This window comes from Anolis carolinensis, chromosome 3 (genome assembly GCF_035594765.1).
Source record: "Anolis carolinensis isolate JA03-04 chromosome 3, rAnoCar3.1.pri, whole genome shotgun sequence".
Classification (NCBI taxonomy): domain Eukaryota; kingdom Metazoa; phylum Chordata; class Lepidosauria; order Squamata; family Dactyloidae; genus Anolis; species Anolis carolinensis.
The window spans coordinates 118,037,883-118,051,814 of record NC_085843.1 but is presented as its reverse complement, the minus strand read 5'-3'; the positions used below and the strand labels follow the sequence as shown (position 1 = coordinate 118,051,814).

Genomic DNA, 13,932 nt, shown 5'->3' with positions numbered 1-13,932 from the left:
CAGTTCTCTCCAATGACAACTCTTTCAGGAGTAAATTTCCCTTCCTAGGGGTAGAATTCCTCTCCCTGCTGCCTCACCCCATGTGTAACTAGGAGGTGGATGTCTATAACTCGGAGAGTGCCTTATTCCATGAGCCAGGGAAAGTACTTGCATAAGATTGTGCAAAGTTTTTTGTTTTGTTTTTTTCCTATGATGAGCAGAATGAGAATAAATTATGCAAAATAAAAAATCAGCATATTTTATAGCAGAATCTATAATATAGTCCATAATTTGAATTGTGCAGTTGCAGGATCTAAGTTTTGCAATTGTGGAATAAATCCAGCCTTGCATAAAAGTGATTAGTTCTGCAAAGGGTTGTTGTGTTTTCCGGGCTGAATGGCCATGTTCCAGAAGTATTCTCTCCTGACGTTTCACCCACATCTATGGCAGGCATCCTCAGAGGTTGTGAGGTATATTGGAAAAACTAAGCAAGGAAGGTTTATATATCTGTGGAAGGCCCAGGGTGGGAGAAAGAACTCTTGTCTGTTGGGAGGCCAGTGTGAATGTTGCAATTAATCACCTTGATTTGCATTAATGGTCTTGCCAGCTTCATGTCCTGGCTTCTTCCTGCCTGAGGGAATCTTTTATTTGGAGGTGTTAGCTGCCCCTGATTGATTCATATCTGGAATTCATCTGTTTTCAGAGTTTTGTTCCTTATTTACTGTTCTGATTTTAATACTGGTAGCCAGATTTTGTTCACTTTCATGGTTCTTTCTCCCACCCTTGACCTTCCACAATCTTCCTTGCTTAGTTTTCCCAATAAATCTCACAACCTCTGAGGATGCCTGCCATAGATGTGGGTGAAACGTCAGGAGATAATACTTCAGGAACATGGCCATACTGCCTGAAAAACACACAATAACCCTGTGATTTTGGCCATGAAAGCCTTTGACAACATAGTTCTGCAAAGGTTTTTATAACACTTGGGGGAAGTTTTCTTTACTGTATAGATGAAGAATGTGATCCAATTGTTAAAAACCATTAGCAGTATTATTCAAGTGTTATTGTTCCTTTACATGGTTCATCAAAACTTCAATTGTTCAGTGCCAAATTCCAAGTACATATTAAGAAAAAACCCACATCAAAACTTGGGGGGATCAAAGAAGAAAAATGACCCCAATGAAAACTGTGCAGTTTCCTCTGATGCTTGGTGCTAATAAAATATTTAAAGATTTTCTTTCGTACTTTCAGATTCTATCCCCTAGTTTTGTAAATTTTTAGCCGTCTACTTTTGATCATGCATGTATGCACTCTCCCTTTCACTTCATAACACTGCTCAATAAAACATCAAACACTGGTATAAACTGTGCATTAGATATCTGACCTGCTAAAAATTCTACTTCCAAAACATATTTACTACCCTGATCCATCTTTTTCTCACATAGAACACTGAATATGTGCTTGCTATCTGTTTTTTTAAAAAAGGATGTTAGCCTTCTCACAGATTTGTCTTCTTTCTGAACTTGTTTGGACCAGCTTCCATTACTCAAATACAGAGGTCATGTGCATAATTCCAGTATCTTATTTCTCTTTACCTGACCTCCCCCCTCCCCAAAGGAAATAGTTTGGAAAGCCCTTTAGGAAGAATATTATACCGTCAAGAATTCTGCACAATTCTTTATCTGGTATTACATTCCCAAAGTAATGTGGAAGAATTAGACTTCAAAAAAATACATTTAAAATCCTGATTCCTTTCGAGATTTAGGGCACACAGTGGGCCCAAATCCCGAGTTTTTCCTAGAGGAGTGGCTATGCCCTCCCGGGTTGAGAAGATTGATCCGGGAGGGCATTTAGTAGGAACACAGCTCCCCGTTTCCCTGCTAAACTTACCAGAGGGTGCTGGCTGCGTTCTCAGGCCTCTCAGAGTAAGCTTCTGACGTGTCAAAATTATGTGTCAGGAGCTTTGGAAAGGGCAGAGGGAAAATCTCTCTGTTACCTCAGTTGACATCATGGAGCAGGCCCGTAGCCTGGATTTTGGTTCGGGGGGTGCTGGGATTTTGGTTCGGGGGGGAGGGGGCTGAGTCTGGGTGGGAGAGGATCTACCCTAGCAAATCTTTTGTATTGTTATCCCAATACCCCCATGCATATGGGATATATTGAGTATGGTGATCAGATCATGATATGAATAAACATAACAGTTTAAATAATACCAGTAAGGCCTTCTCGCGGACCACCCTGAGAATTGGGGGGGGGGGGCTGAAGCCCCTCAAGCCCCCCCCCCCAGCTACATGCCTGTCATGGAGATGATAGACAGTGGGCAGGATCCATGTCATGCCTGAAGACTACTGCAACACAGAGGACAGGAAGGAACATGAAGTCCTATCCTGAGTCCCCAGGCTGCCAAGACTGGGAAACATAAAATGGCAGTGTAAACAGCTGCAGCCAGTTTTGTCTTTGAATTGGCACAACTATTTACAAGGGCTCAAGGTCACGGTTTGCTCTGAATTATGAGCCATAATTTGATGTTTGTCTCCCATGACTTTGGCTAAAGCAGGTCAAGGCTGCATTAAGGTGCCACATTACCCTGGGCTAAATCTGCATGGTGTTTGGCTGATCAAGGGACTCTTTGCATTAAGTGGTCAGTGTAGATGTATCCCCTGTTTTGAAAACCAGAAGTGACTACACTGGGGTTTTTCATTTGATGACCCCTTTTACAGTTTATATAATATCAGGAGCAGAAAATGGGTTCCTCCTATATTTAAAATACCATATGTGTGTTTATGTGCTTTCAGGTTGCTTGTCAGTTTATGTAATCTCTATTAATTTTACAGGGTGTTCTTAGACAAGGAATCCTCAGATGTGGTTTTGCCAGTTCATTCCACTAAAACACATCCCACAGAACCTGGTATTTGCTGATGATATCCCATCTAAGTAATAACCAAAGCTGTTTCCTAAGTTGGCCTAAAAGTATAAAAAGAGAAAATAAACTGAGTATGTTTTATATTTCAAGTTAGAATTCAATAAGGGCTGTTAACAAGTGGGATTGAACTTTCCTATGTACACAATTACATAGCCTCAAGAGCGCCTCTTAATATATTGTGCCCCATAGGCAACCATCCACTGTCCAGAAATGGTTGTGTTTAGTGGTGGGAACTTGATAAATTGGTGGCAGAACTACAATCCAATACCAGAGGTGGCCAAGGTAATATAGATTCAAATATACCAGTAGCAAAAAAAATCAAAATCAAAATCTAGGAAACTGAAATAAACATAACACAATATATAGAAATGTTTACATAAACACTTCTCATGGCTTGGGATATTACAAACAACCATAAAATAACATTTTCCCATCTGCTGTAGCTTTCAGGATATTTCAAGAACTGTCCTTGGCATACTTGATGAAAAACTACAACGTAGGAGTGGATATGATTGCTAAGCTAGCAAGAAGAGTCTTACAAAAGGCTTTACAGATAGCTGACAGCCACATCAAATGTTATATTTTAGATGTACAGTGAAGTGATTTTAAATGTATATTTCAAAGTGTAAATGTGCATGAAGTGACGATATATTTCTAGCGAGGCAGAACTATTTTATGAGTACTTGATTAGTAGTACATATTCAGTTGCAAAACCTCTTTTACGCTCGTGCTTGAAATAGTCCTAAACAGATGCAGGAAATATTATAAAGTTTTTTTTATGGGATAGGGGTTACACTAATGTTTTAAGACTTTATTGCACAAACTTTTTACTCTGCTACAGTTGTATTATTATTGATAGCAGATACATATTGAGTTGAGCACTTTCAATCTCACATTGAGCAATTGCACCGATTGGCCAAATTATGACTGTATTTCTACATGCCCTCGTAACCCTGCCTTCCTGCACTAAGTTGTTCCTTAATGTTTGTATTTTTGTATTTTTTGAGCAATTTTACAATTCTGGGGTTTTGTTTTTTTTTAAGGAAAATTTAACTGTAAAATAAAAGGAAAATAGTTTGGGAATAGCAAGGGGGGGGGGGTAAAAAGCTTTTAATAAGTTTTATTTTAATAGCGCCTTTAAAAGTTTTAAATTGTATGTTATTGTTTTCACTAGATCTGAATTGTTTTAATAATGTGACTAGTTTAATTCTATTTTAATATTTCCTTTTTGTATGTCCTTTGAATCCTAATTCTGGAAAGAAGGTGGGATAACAATAACAGCACCTCCTTTTCTCCTGACTGCCCATTAAATAGTTTTCTTCTTTTGCATAGCAGTTCAATTGACTAAGTAGAGTTGTTGGCTATTTCAGGTCACTGATACCTTCCAGAAAATGGAATTTCACCGTAGTTAAAAATCATTTTTGTGCCCCCCCCCATGAAATTGATTAGTCATATTGATTTGTTCATGCATTCTTACACCAACAATGAACAAAAAAGGATATCTATTTACTATAGATTTAATTCTATCTTTAAAATGTTGAGAAAAATGCCTTAGAAACAGCACCACTCTGTGTATACAAATGTTTTCTCTTCAGAGCTGAATTCTGCAGTAGATGTCTTTTCTATTTGAATCAATCACTGCTGACAAGAGAGCCTGAAGCACTAATACTGGGAGAAAGGGTGTTTTAGAGAGGCCCTAATGATATAGTGGCAACTCCATCATTCTAGATTTATGTTTCAGCCAACTCAAACAACAGCACTTAGGAAGTACCAGCTGGCAAGCTGACAAACAACAATCACAAGGCAATTAAATGGTAGCTAGGAGTCTGCAACAAATGAATTGGCTAGCTATTCGAGTTCAATGTGTAATGTTCAGCCCTAGACTCTCTGCATAACTATCTCATGGTCTTTTGACTGCTAATTTCATAGTTGCTAGGTTTCCAAAGTTTTCTTGGGTGTCCGGTTCCAGTTGAGCAGTACTGTATGACTTCTCTTGTTTAGTGGACTGATGCATCAGTTTACTTCATTTTGGCTGTATCCACACTACAATTTGACACCACACTCTGGGATTTGTACCTTTGTGAGAGATAATTGCTTTCCACATTCACAGGGGGTTAGGTGTGGAGAACCACACATAAATATATCTGGAGGTGGGAGGTGCTGCTGTTATGCCTTCCCTGAAACTATTTGGGGGGGGGGGGAAGCAGTGGTGACTTTAGTTGCTAACTATCCAACACTGAAGTTTATGAACCAGCAGAGTTCAGTGGGGAATGAATGATGAGATTGCCACTGATGAAGTCAATGGGAGTGGAGTAGTCAACTGCCATCTGTCCCCCTCCCCGGCCCAACCAAAATTTGCTGGTTCATAGACTTCGGGGAGGGGCGGGGAGGGGCGGTGTGAATGGTGCCTGAAATTGCCACTGCCCCACACCCCGAAAAATCAAAACCACAATTGCCAAACCTATGAATAAGGAGGGGTAACTACACAACAAACTTCAAATGCCAGAATTTCATGGGGTGGAGCTATGACAATGAAAGTAGTGTCAAACTCCTATAATTCTGAACTGTGGATGACCTGTCAGTCATTTCTATCATTTTTTTCTTCTCATGATTCGTATCTCCAAAACTAACGTTCTAGCTCAAGCCTGTCTTCTGCTTTATTCTGCTTCTTTCAGACTCTGGAGTAATTATGTCTCCTGTCCCAAAGTGACATTTAGCCACCTACTTCTGTTGTTGATGGCAGTGAGATTTCTCTGTCTCAGTTTCTGGTCTCTTCTGTGCGATTCTTGTTCCTTTTTCACCTACTCTTTCTGTTTCAGTGTCCATTCTTTTGCTGTATATCTTCTTTCGCCTGGCCTCTGGGCTCGGGCTCATGTCTATGAACTTCTCAGACCCCAGCGTTCTCTGCTGTTATTTGCAGACAAGTCAATGTTGACTTATGGTGAACCTATGGGTGAGAGAACCCCAAGAGTTCCAGCCATTTGACTGCCCCATTCAGTTATTGCAAACTCAGTCTGCCGTCCTTGGCTGAATTAATCCACTGTTGTTGCATTTTTGCTCTTTCCTACTGTTTTCCACTTTATCAAGCATTATTGTTTTTTTCTCAATTAGTCTCTTGTATCATGATATGTCCAGAATACAACAGCTTTGTTTAAATCATTTCAGTTTCTAGGAAATTTCAGGATTATTTTCTATAGGACTCATTTATTTACTCTTTTTTTTGGTGGCATATCTCACAGAGATAACAGCAGTGGCACTTTAGGTAACTCTGAAGTAATTATCAGTGTGCTGAAGAAGGCAACCTTAAGCCATTCCTGAATGCCTTCCACCTTGAAAACCCTACAATGAGACAGCTTGCCCAACAAAGCTATTTTTTACTAGTGTCTGCATGAATTTTTAATTCCAGTCTAAATGACATTTTTATCCTTTCACAGAAACTGCACTACAAACAACCTTATGCACCAAGTAGTTGGAATGATCATGAATAAATTCAGCCAATCAGTATACAAAGCTTCATGTGCACAAAACACAAAGAAAGCCATGACAGAATTTTTCATAAAAAGAAGCTAGAAAAGTGAGGATCATCCCACTTTTAGAGCTTTATACCATACCTACAATACTTTTTATTCTAGTTCTCTGGAAAAATAGATTTAAAAGTTTTTGGTCAATAAGATTCAAATAATATCATAGTGTGAAGGATGTCAATGTTTTTCTTGGCAAATCAGAAAAAATTACTATTTCAAATTTTAATAATTACTCCCAAGATCAACTCAGCCCATTTCTTAAAGTTTCCGTGCATTCCTTTAAATAAAGATGATCTGTTTGCTGGGGGAAAAGGATAGAATACCATTTTGGATTTTAAAGTAAATATTTCATGATATAGATCAAAGCCTATAAACTGAGATACAAATATCATTGCAATAGATTTCACACAGCAGGGGATTTGAGACACTGACACTATAATGCAGTGTAGAAGGAGCCAGTTTCACTGTATGAGTGATTAGATTGACAGGTCTGAAACTGGTTTGAACCCAGGAAAATGGAACATGGAATTTGGCTTCAAACCACTGTGCTGTTTTCCCTCATTTCCTGCAGAGATGCGCACCAGCACTTTGGAGGCATAGAGGTTGATAAAAGGGAAAGAGACAGTTAAGACTGGGGGTCATCAATTACCCTTCACGGGGGTCAATTAGCCCCCTTTGCCCATTCATGATCCTGGAACACTTTTCAACAGCTCCCGTTCTGGAGTATATAATGTGCTTCAGTGGGGGAGGTGTCTACAATGCGCTCCGCATTTTGCAGAGCCAATTGTGCCCTAGATCTGGAGGACATTTCTGCAGGACATCATGTGGTTGAACTCAGACTTTCTTGTAACTTTGTAAAGTGCAGTGCATACCCTTAAATGAACACTGCTGCATGTATTGGTGGCCTGCATTTTGTGACCGCCATGGTTTCAAGCCATCTTGAAGCCGTCTTGGGCCTTGGTTTTTGAACATTAATTCCTCGTTCCACTTTGAGCCATATGACAAAACTAAAAATGGCCAGACATCAGAAAGGAAATTGTAATTCTTTATTTGCAGCACTTGCTATATACAAGAGAAGATGAATCACCAAAATATTGGATATGAGTGCAATCCTAGCTATGCTTAAAGTATCTCTCTGCATTTCAGCTTTAGGAAAGCTCAACATTACAAATGCATGGGGGTTTCTACTATTTTCCTCTCTTTGGTGGCTCATACTCAAAACAGAATGTAAGCCATTCCAAGCTGATCCTCCTCTTTGTTCATATTACACATGACTCCTCCAATCGACTCCTAGGAATTATAGTAGAGAAAGGAAACAAAATATTCCAAGCAGTGTTCTTCATGCAACCAAAGTCCTGATTATTTAATCTTGACTTATAGCACTTCCAGACTCAAACTGGTTTTTGGTTTTCAAAGTTATGTGAAACTATTTTAAAAGATTAAGTGGCATGCATGAATTTTATTTTTGTAATGTTAGTCTTTCTTTCAGAAAATAGCAAATGAATGATTTTTATCTATGGTTCAACTGATACAACAGAAGGCGAACAGGCATTTTGTAGTGTAATATTGCATCTCACAAGTCACTTGTGAGGCCAATCATATCAATAGGGTCAGGTTCACAGATGCTCAAAGCCATTCATATGAAGAATTGTCAGTCAAATGACAAAGGGCTGCAAAACAAGAATGCATGTACAATTCTCTCTCCAAAAGCCTGCTGCCACTGACTTCCGAATCTGGAACCAAGGACCCATTTTGTTTCAGAGCACAACACATCACAACCAATTATTGTCATCTAAAATCTCTTTTGATGTGACAGTCACACAACAATCTTATCAAACAGGTTGGGTTGTGAGTCAGTAAGTTTGACAGAAAACTGAGTAGAGTTCGAACATAGGCTTCTCAAGACTAACAGAGCAATTCTATCATGAAGGGGAGATTGTGTGATCCGAAAACAGCTTCTCCCCAATACCTGCTCATATATGCCCACTAATATGGAATAGGCCAAGCTGCAGATTATATATTTTTAATTCAAATTCAAATTTCTGTTAACATGAATGGGAGGAAAAATAACCAAAGCTACTGTGAGGCTTGAGGACTTTCACATCTTCCTAGAGAGAATGTTGGAGCAGTAGTGTGTGTTTTGGGTGGGACAGACTCACTGAATTTTCTCTTCTATCCCTGACACATCTTTTTTCACCTCTTCCAGAGCAGAAACACTGTTAGTGGTACATGTATGCTGGCTGACTTTTCCGTTCCTTCTTGTAAACTTCCCATCTGCCAGCAAAGCACCACGTTTCCATAATCCCACAGTTCAGAGATCAATATCTGATTATAAACTGCAGGATTGCAATGTCAGGACAACATTCCAGCTATTATAGGCTACTTCTTAAACTTTGGGTCCCGATTTCAAATGGGGTCCACTTAGCTCAATGTTCAGAGATTCCACCTGAAGATTAGGAAGAACTTCCTGACCATATGAGCTGTTCAACAGTGGAACTCACTGCCTCAGAGTGTGGTGGAAGCTCCTTCCTTGGAAACTTTGAAACAGAGGCTGGATGGTAGAGTTGTGTGCAGAACCGTTTCCCTCTCTTTCATCCATTCTTTTGTTACTTTCATAACCTTTGGGAGCATGCAACAAGAAGCCCCCCCCCCCCCCACACGAAAATCAGCTTGACAAGAAACCAAGCGGGAGCTGGTCCCAGCTCCTCACATGCTTTTCGGCATAACAGTTTATTTTTTTTATTAATCCCCTGGCAAACAAAAAGAAAACCCTAATTCCTTGAACACTACTACTAGAACCTCCCCTCTTCCAGAAGGTCATTACTCTTCCTTACATGGAAATAGGAAGCCTCCTTAAAATGCCTTAGAAAGAGAACATGGCTGCTGGTGTGCGCATGTGCTTGCCTGTAGCCAAGTGCCTTCTCTAGAGTAAGAAACAGCTTTAAGAACTTGCTTGCCTCCTTTAAATGCCTTGGAATGGAAAGAGTGTGTGGTTGCTGGCATGCACGTATCTCCTCTAGAGTACGAAACAGCTTTAAGATTAGAACTTGCTTGCCTCCTTTAAATAATATTAATATTATTATTATTATTACTATTATTATTTATATCCCGCTTTTCTCCCTCACGGGACCCAAAGCGGCTTACAACATATTAAAGTCACATGAACAACACATGAATGCCTTGCAATGGAAAGTGTGTGTGGCTGCTGGTGTGCGTGCGTCTCATTTAGAGTAAGAAACAGCTTTAAGAGCTTGCTTGCCTCTTTTAAATGCCTTGGAAAGAGTGTGTGTGTGATTTGCTGGCCCAGGAGAGAAAGGATGAGGACCTGGCCGAAGCTGAGCACCTCTCCTCTAGAGTAGAACAGCTTAAATGCCTAAAATAACAGGAAGGGGAGCCTGGGGAGCCCCTCCCCCCCTCACACAATGGGCTGATAGAAAATGGATCTTTTGGCACCCCAGAGCAAAAACAGATATTTTCCCTCCCAATTTCTACTTTGATTTTGCTTTTCCTGCATGGCATAGGGTTGAACTAGATGGCCCATGTGGTCTCTTCCAATTCTGTTGTTCTATGATTCTATGTTGGAGTCACAAAACTTTTGGCAACAATAAAAGGTTTCTGAATGCCACACATTTACACAAATCTGTTGGGAACAACATGCAGTGTTAACAGTGGACGCTGCAGAAAATGATTCAGTTGTATTCCAGAAAAAGTGAAGTAGATTAGCATTAAGAACAGATTTTGAGGCTAGCATATGTTAGCGTATGGTAGTCTTAGCTCTAAAAACACTATTGGTCAACACAATGCTAGTGGAAAGGAGACAAAATATGGAAAGGAGACAAAATATGATGGGTATGCAGCAAAGAAACAACAAATGCTAGTACAAGGCATTAATAACAATTAAAACCCATAATGCTAATTTTGTGGCTCATTACTCAGAGAGCATCACACCAATTTCTCACTCTGTGCAAGAAGTGTGGCAGAAATCAACGGTGCTCCTCTGTGCTTTGATGGATGCTTCACACAGGCAGCCAGGACAGGGCTTCAGCATATGGTTTCTGTCATGCGTAACAGCTTCTTGGAAATCACATCAGCTGTATACAGAAGGGAGAGGGGCTTTCTCATTGAAATATATATTAAAATAATTTCAACAGGCGGACATGGGGTGGAGAGGGAGCAGCAGGGTGGAGAAACTGGATGAATTGGAGCATTCACACAGTGATATGTAGCCTTTCACGCCTGGAGCAATAATTTAAAGCAGTTCAACTGTAACTAAAAGGCACAATCATGTGATAACTATTCAGTTACTTCTGTGAAGAAAAAAGGGGAAAACCTATTTGAAATTCAAAAAGATGGAAGAAACTGATGAAAGCTTCAGCAGATAAAGTAGTTCTCAATTGACAGGTTCAGTTACATGCCCATATTCAACAGAACAATTGGGAACTTTGACAGGTTGACGGAAAGGTCATGAAATAATTCAGTGTAGCGTTCTAGCATAGATGGTTCCTGCCATGATGATACTTTAAAACTAAGCAATAAATAAGAGTGAATGTCGGATATTTTATTGAATCATAGTATGCTAGTGTTGAAATGCTCCTGCCTGTGAATTACAAAAGAGGTTTTACAACAGGGAGAGAACTGTGTTGTGTGATTAAACAGCTTTCATCACAATCCTATGCTGGCAAGGATATCAAATGTTGTTGTTGTTGTTAGTAATAATAATAATAATAATAATAATAATAATAATAATAATAATTATCTCCTGTTTTATCTCTCTAAGAAGTGACCCAATGCGGCTTACACTAAAACAATACAATGTTGCAATTTATAAAATTACGTAGGAATGGAAAATACCTGATTTGTTTTTTTTCTATTATTAGGCAAGCACCTCCTCACAATCATTACTGGTTTATAACAACTGTTTTCCAGCACTGTTTTTTCAGCTACCATTATTTATTTGTGTGAATCTGTCTTTGGAAAAACGTTTGCCATGAAATAGGCTCTTGGACAAGCTGTATGTTCTTTTAAAAAACTAGATATCCAAAAACCATCAATGAACACAGGTTAATCTACTGTATGACTTCCATATCCACAAGGGATACATTCCTGGACTTCATTTTCAATGGAATGAATAATGGAGGTAATGAGAAGAGGGTGTTGCTTAAATAGGAGACCCAAATTTATAAGTGAGTAACTGAAACTATGGATAAATGAAACCTAATTTATTGGTTCTGCGGATATAGGGGTCATACTGTAAAAGCAGGAGGAAGACAGAAGAGCTGGATGGAAAATGTTGATCCAGGAAGTGGGCCAATTATCTACTTCAACACAAGTGCTATAGACTGGAATAATATACATGTACAAATCTAGGACCTCATCACACTGAGGTCAACAAGCCAGGCGGCAGTGGAGGAGTTCACCATACAGCATGGAGAATCTGGCAGGCAGTGGTGGGAAAACAATTGCCCCACACCCCGCATCACCTGCTGCACCCCTTACCTTATCCCACAGGGGAAGCGTCTCTGCCCGGCTTTCCCCCATTCTTCTTAATGAAGCCTCCGGTGTTTTCAGGAAAGCATCCTAACATGCTGCCAGGATGCTTCCTCCATGGAGCCCCATCAGAAGTAGCTTTACGTCATGTGATGGCATCTAGCGGGCTCTATCAAGGAAGCATCCTGACAGTGTGCTAGGGTGCTTCTAGGTCTCCATGTGATGAGATGGTTACTCATAATTTGCTCTGTTCCAGAGATTCCAATAGAACTCTAAAACTGTCCCAAACTCCTCCACAAAGACTGGAGTCAACAGAGCTTCAAGAAGAGCTGGTGAAAGACAACTACTTTGCACATACAGATATTCACAGTAGACCATTTTGGATTTATTTGTCTTGGATTTTTACTGTTGTTGAACTATTGGGATTCAATATCATTACCAAGAGTTCTACCTTTCAATTTTCCCTGTCTGACGATACATCCAACACTCTCCAACAAATACATATTGTAGAGGAAACTCCGGAGAGATATCAGTGTTCCAGGAGGCAATGGTAATCCAAGGTGTTATCTAAAATCGGAGTAAAAGTGTGGCATCTCCTCCTGTTGTTGCCACATACACCCTAATGTTGTGGCTTCCTGCCCTCGGTCTTGTTTTGAGAGTTAGAAGAGTAGATGGGATCCATTGAGAACATGGCAATCTCACAGAGCATCTTAATAATAATAAGACATAATTCTGACCTCATCGAAGTCAGGTATTTGATCAGTTGTGGAGAGTGAGAGTATGTGGACCTTCTCCAGTGCTTCCTTCCATTTTTCATCTCTAGGGCTAGGGCTGATGACGTCATTGAATGTGAGAGCCAGCCTCAACTCAGCCACCCAAAGGACCCTTCGGTCACTGATCATGAATGAAGTCCAGAGAATGTCTGTAAGGAAAAACCCTTCTGCAGAAACGTGTGCAAGTATACATGGCACCCAGACAACTTTAGAGAAAAACTTGCCAAAATAATAGATACATCATTCCAACTTCTAGCCAATTGGGAAGGTGAAATTTTTATAGGGGCATGTTCTTTTTTCTCCATATCTTCAGGCTGGGATATTTCAGTCCAGTTGGAGAAATAAAAGGTGTTTTTAATTTTCCTTAACAACAACTGAAGGCTGAAACAATGGTTTCTGGCCCAAGGGATATATTTTTAGTTATAAACAGGAAGAGAAACATTCTTCTATAAAAGGCTTGTGTTCATACATAAACTGGCAAGGGTTTCTTTCTTGTTAACTTTGAAAGCTTTGAGCACAGGGCATTGTAATGGGTTATATTGCGCCTCTTTTGAAATCCCCATCCAAAGGGAGATGTGTTTTTGCTTTCTCAAAGGCTCTCAGGGTTTGCTCAGTGACCTTGCTCAGATCAACTAGTTTTAGTTTCTCTACATGAAATGCAGAATAAAAGAAACATTGACTTATTGCGTTTGTTCTTGTTTTACAACGATCTCAAGGAAGAAAATGGGGGCCTTTTCTGAACTCTTAATACTGAGTCTATGAAGAAAACAAAGTAAAGGCAACACAACTTGCTGTGACTTACAGCATCCAATACACTATGCTGTCTGGTCTACTCACACTACATGCACATAAACACTCCATATCCTCCAGCTGTCCCTATTTAGCATGGACTGTCCTGATTAGTCCTCGGCTGGTTCACTTTCTCAGCATTCAAGTTTCTTTCTCATCCCCCCCCCCCCAACATTTCCATTATCTCCAAGCAAAGGGTAAAGGTTTTCTAGTCGTGTCCGACTCTGGGGGTTGGTGCTCATCTCCATTTCTAAGCTGGCGTTATCCGTAGACACCTCCAAGGTCAGGTGGTTCGGCATGACTGCATGGAGCACCGTTACCTTCCCACCGGAGCAGTAGCTATTGATTTACATTTGCATGTTTTTGAACTGCTAGGTTGGCAGAAGCTGGGGCTGACCGTGAGAGCTCACCCGATTCCCCAGCTTTGAACTGCCGACCTTTTAGTCAGCAAGTTCAGCAG

The 13,932-nt window shown here is 40.1% G+C and overlaps 1 protein-coding gene across 3 annotated transcripts in view; it reads right to left on the bottom strand.

Annotated features, from left to right (window-relative positions):
* Positions 1–13,932, bottom strand: part of sh3rf3 (SH3 domain containing ring finger 3) — a 292,799-nt gene that overhangs the window by 100,577 nt on the left and 178,290 nt on the right. The gene's annotated exons all lie outside the window — the stretch shown is intronic.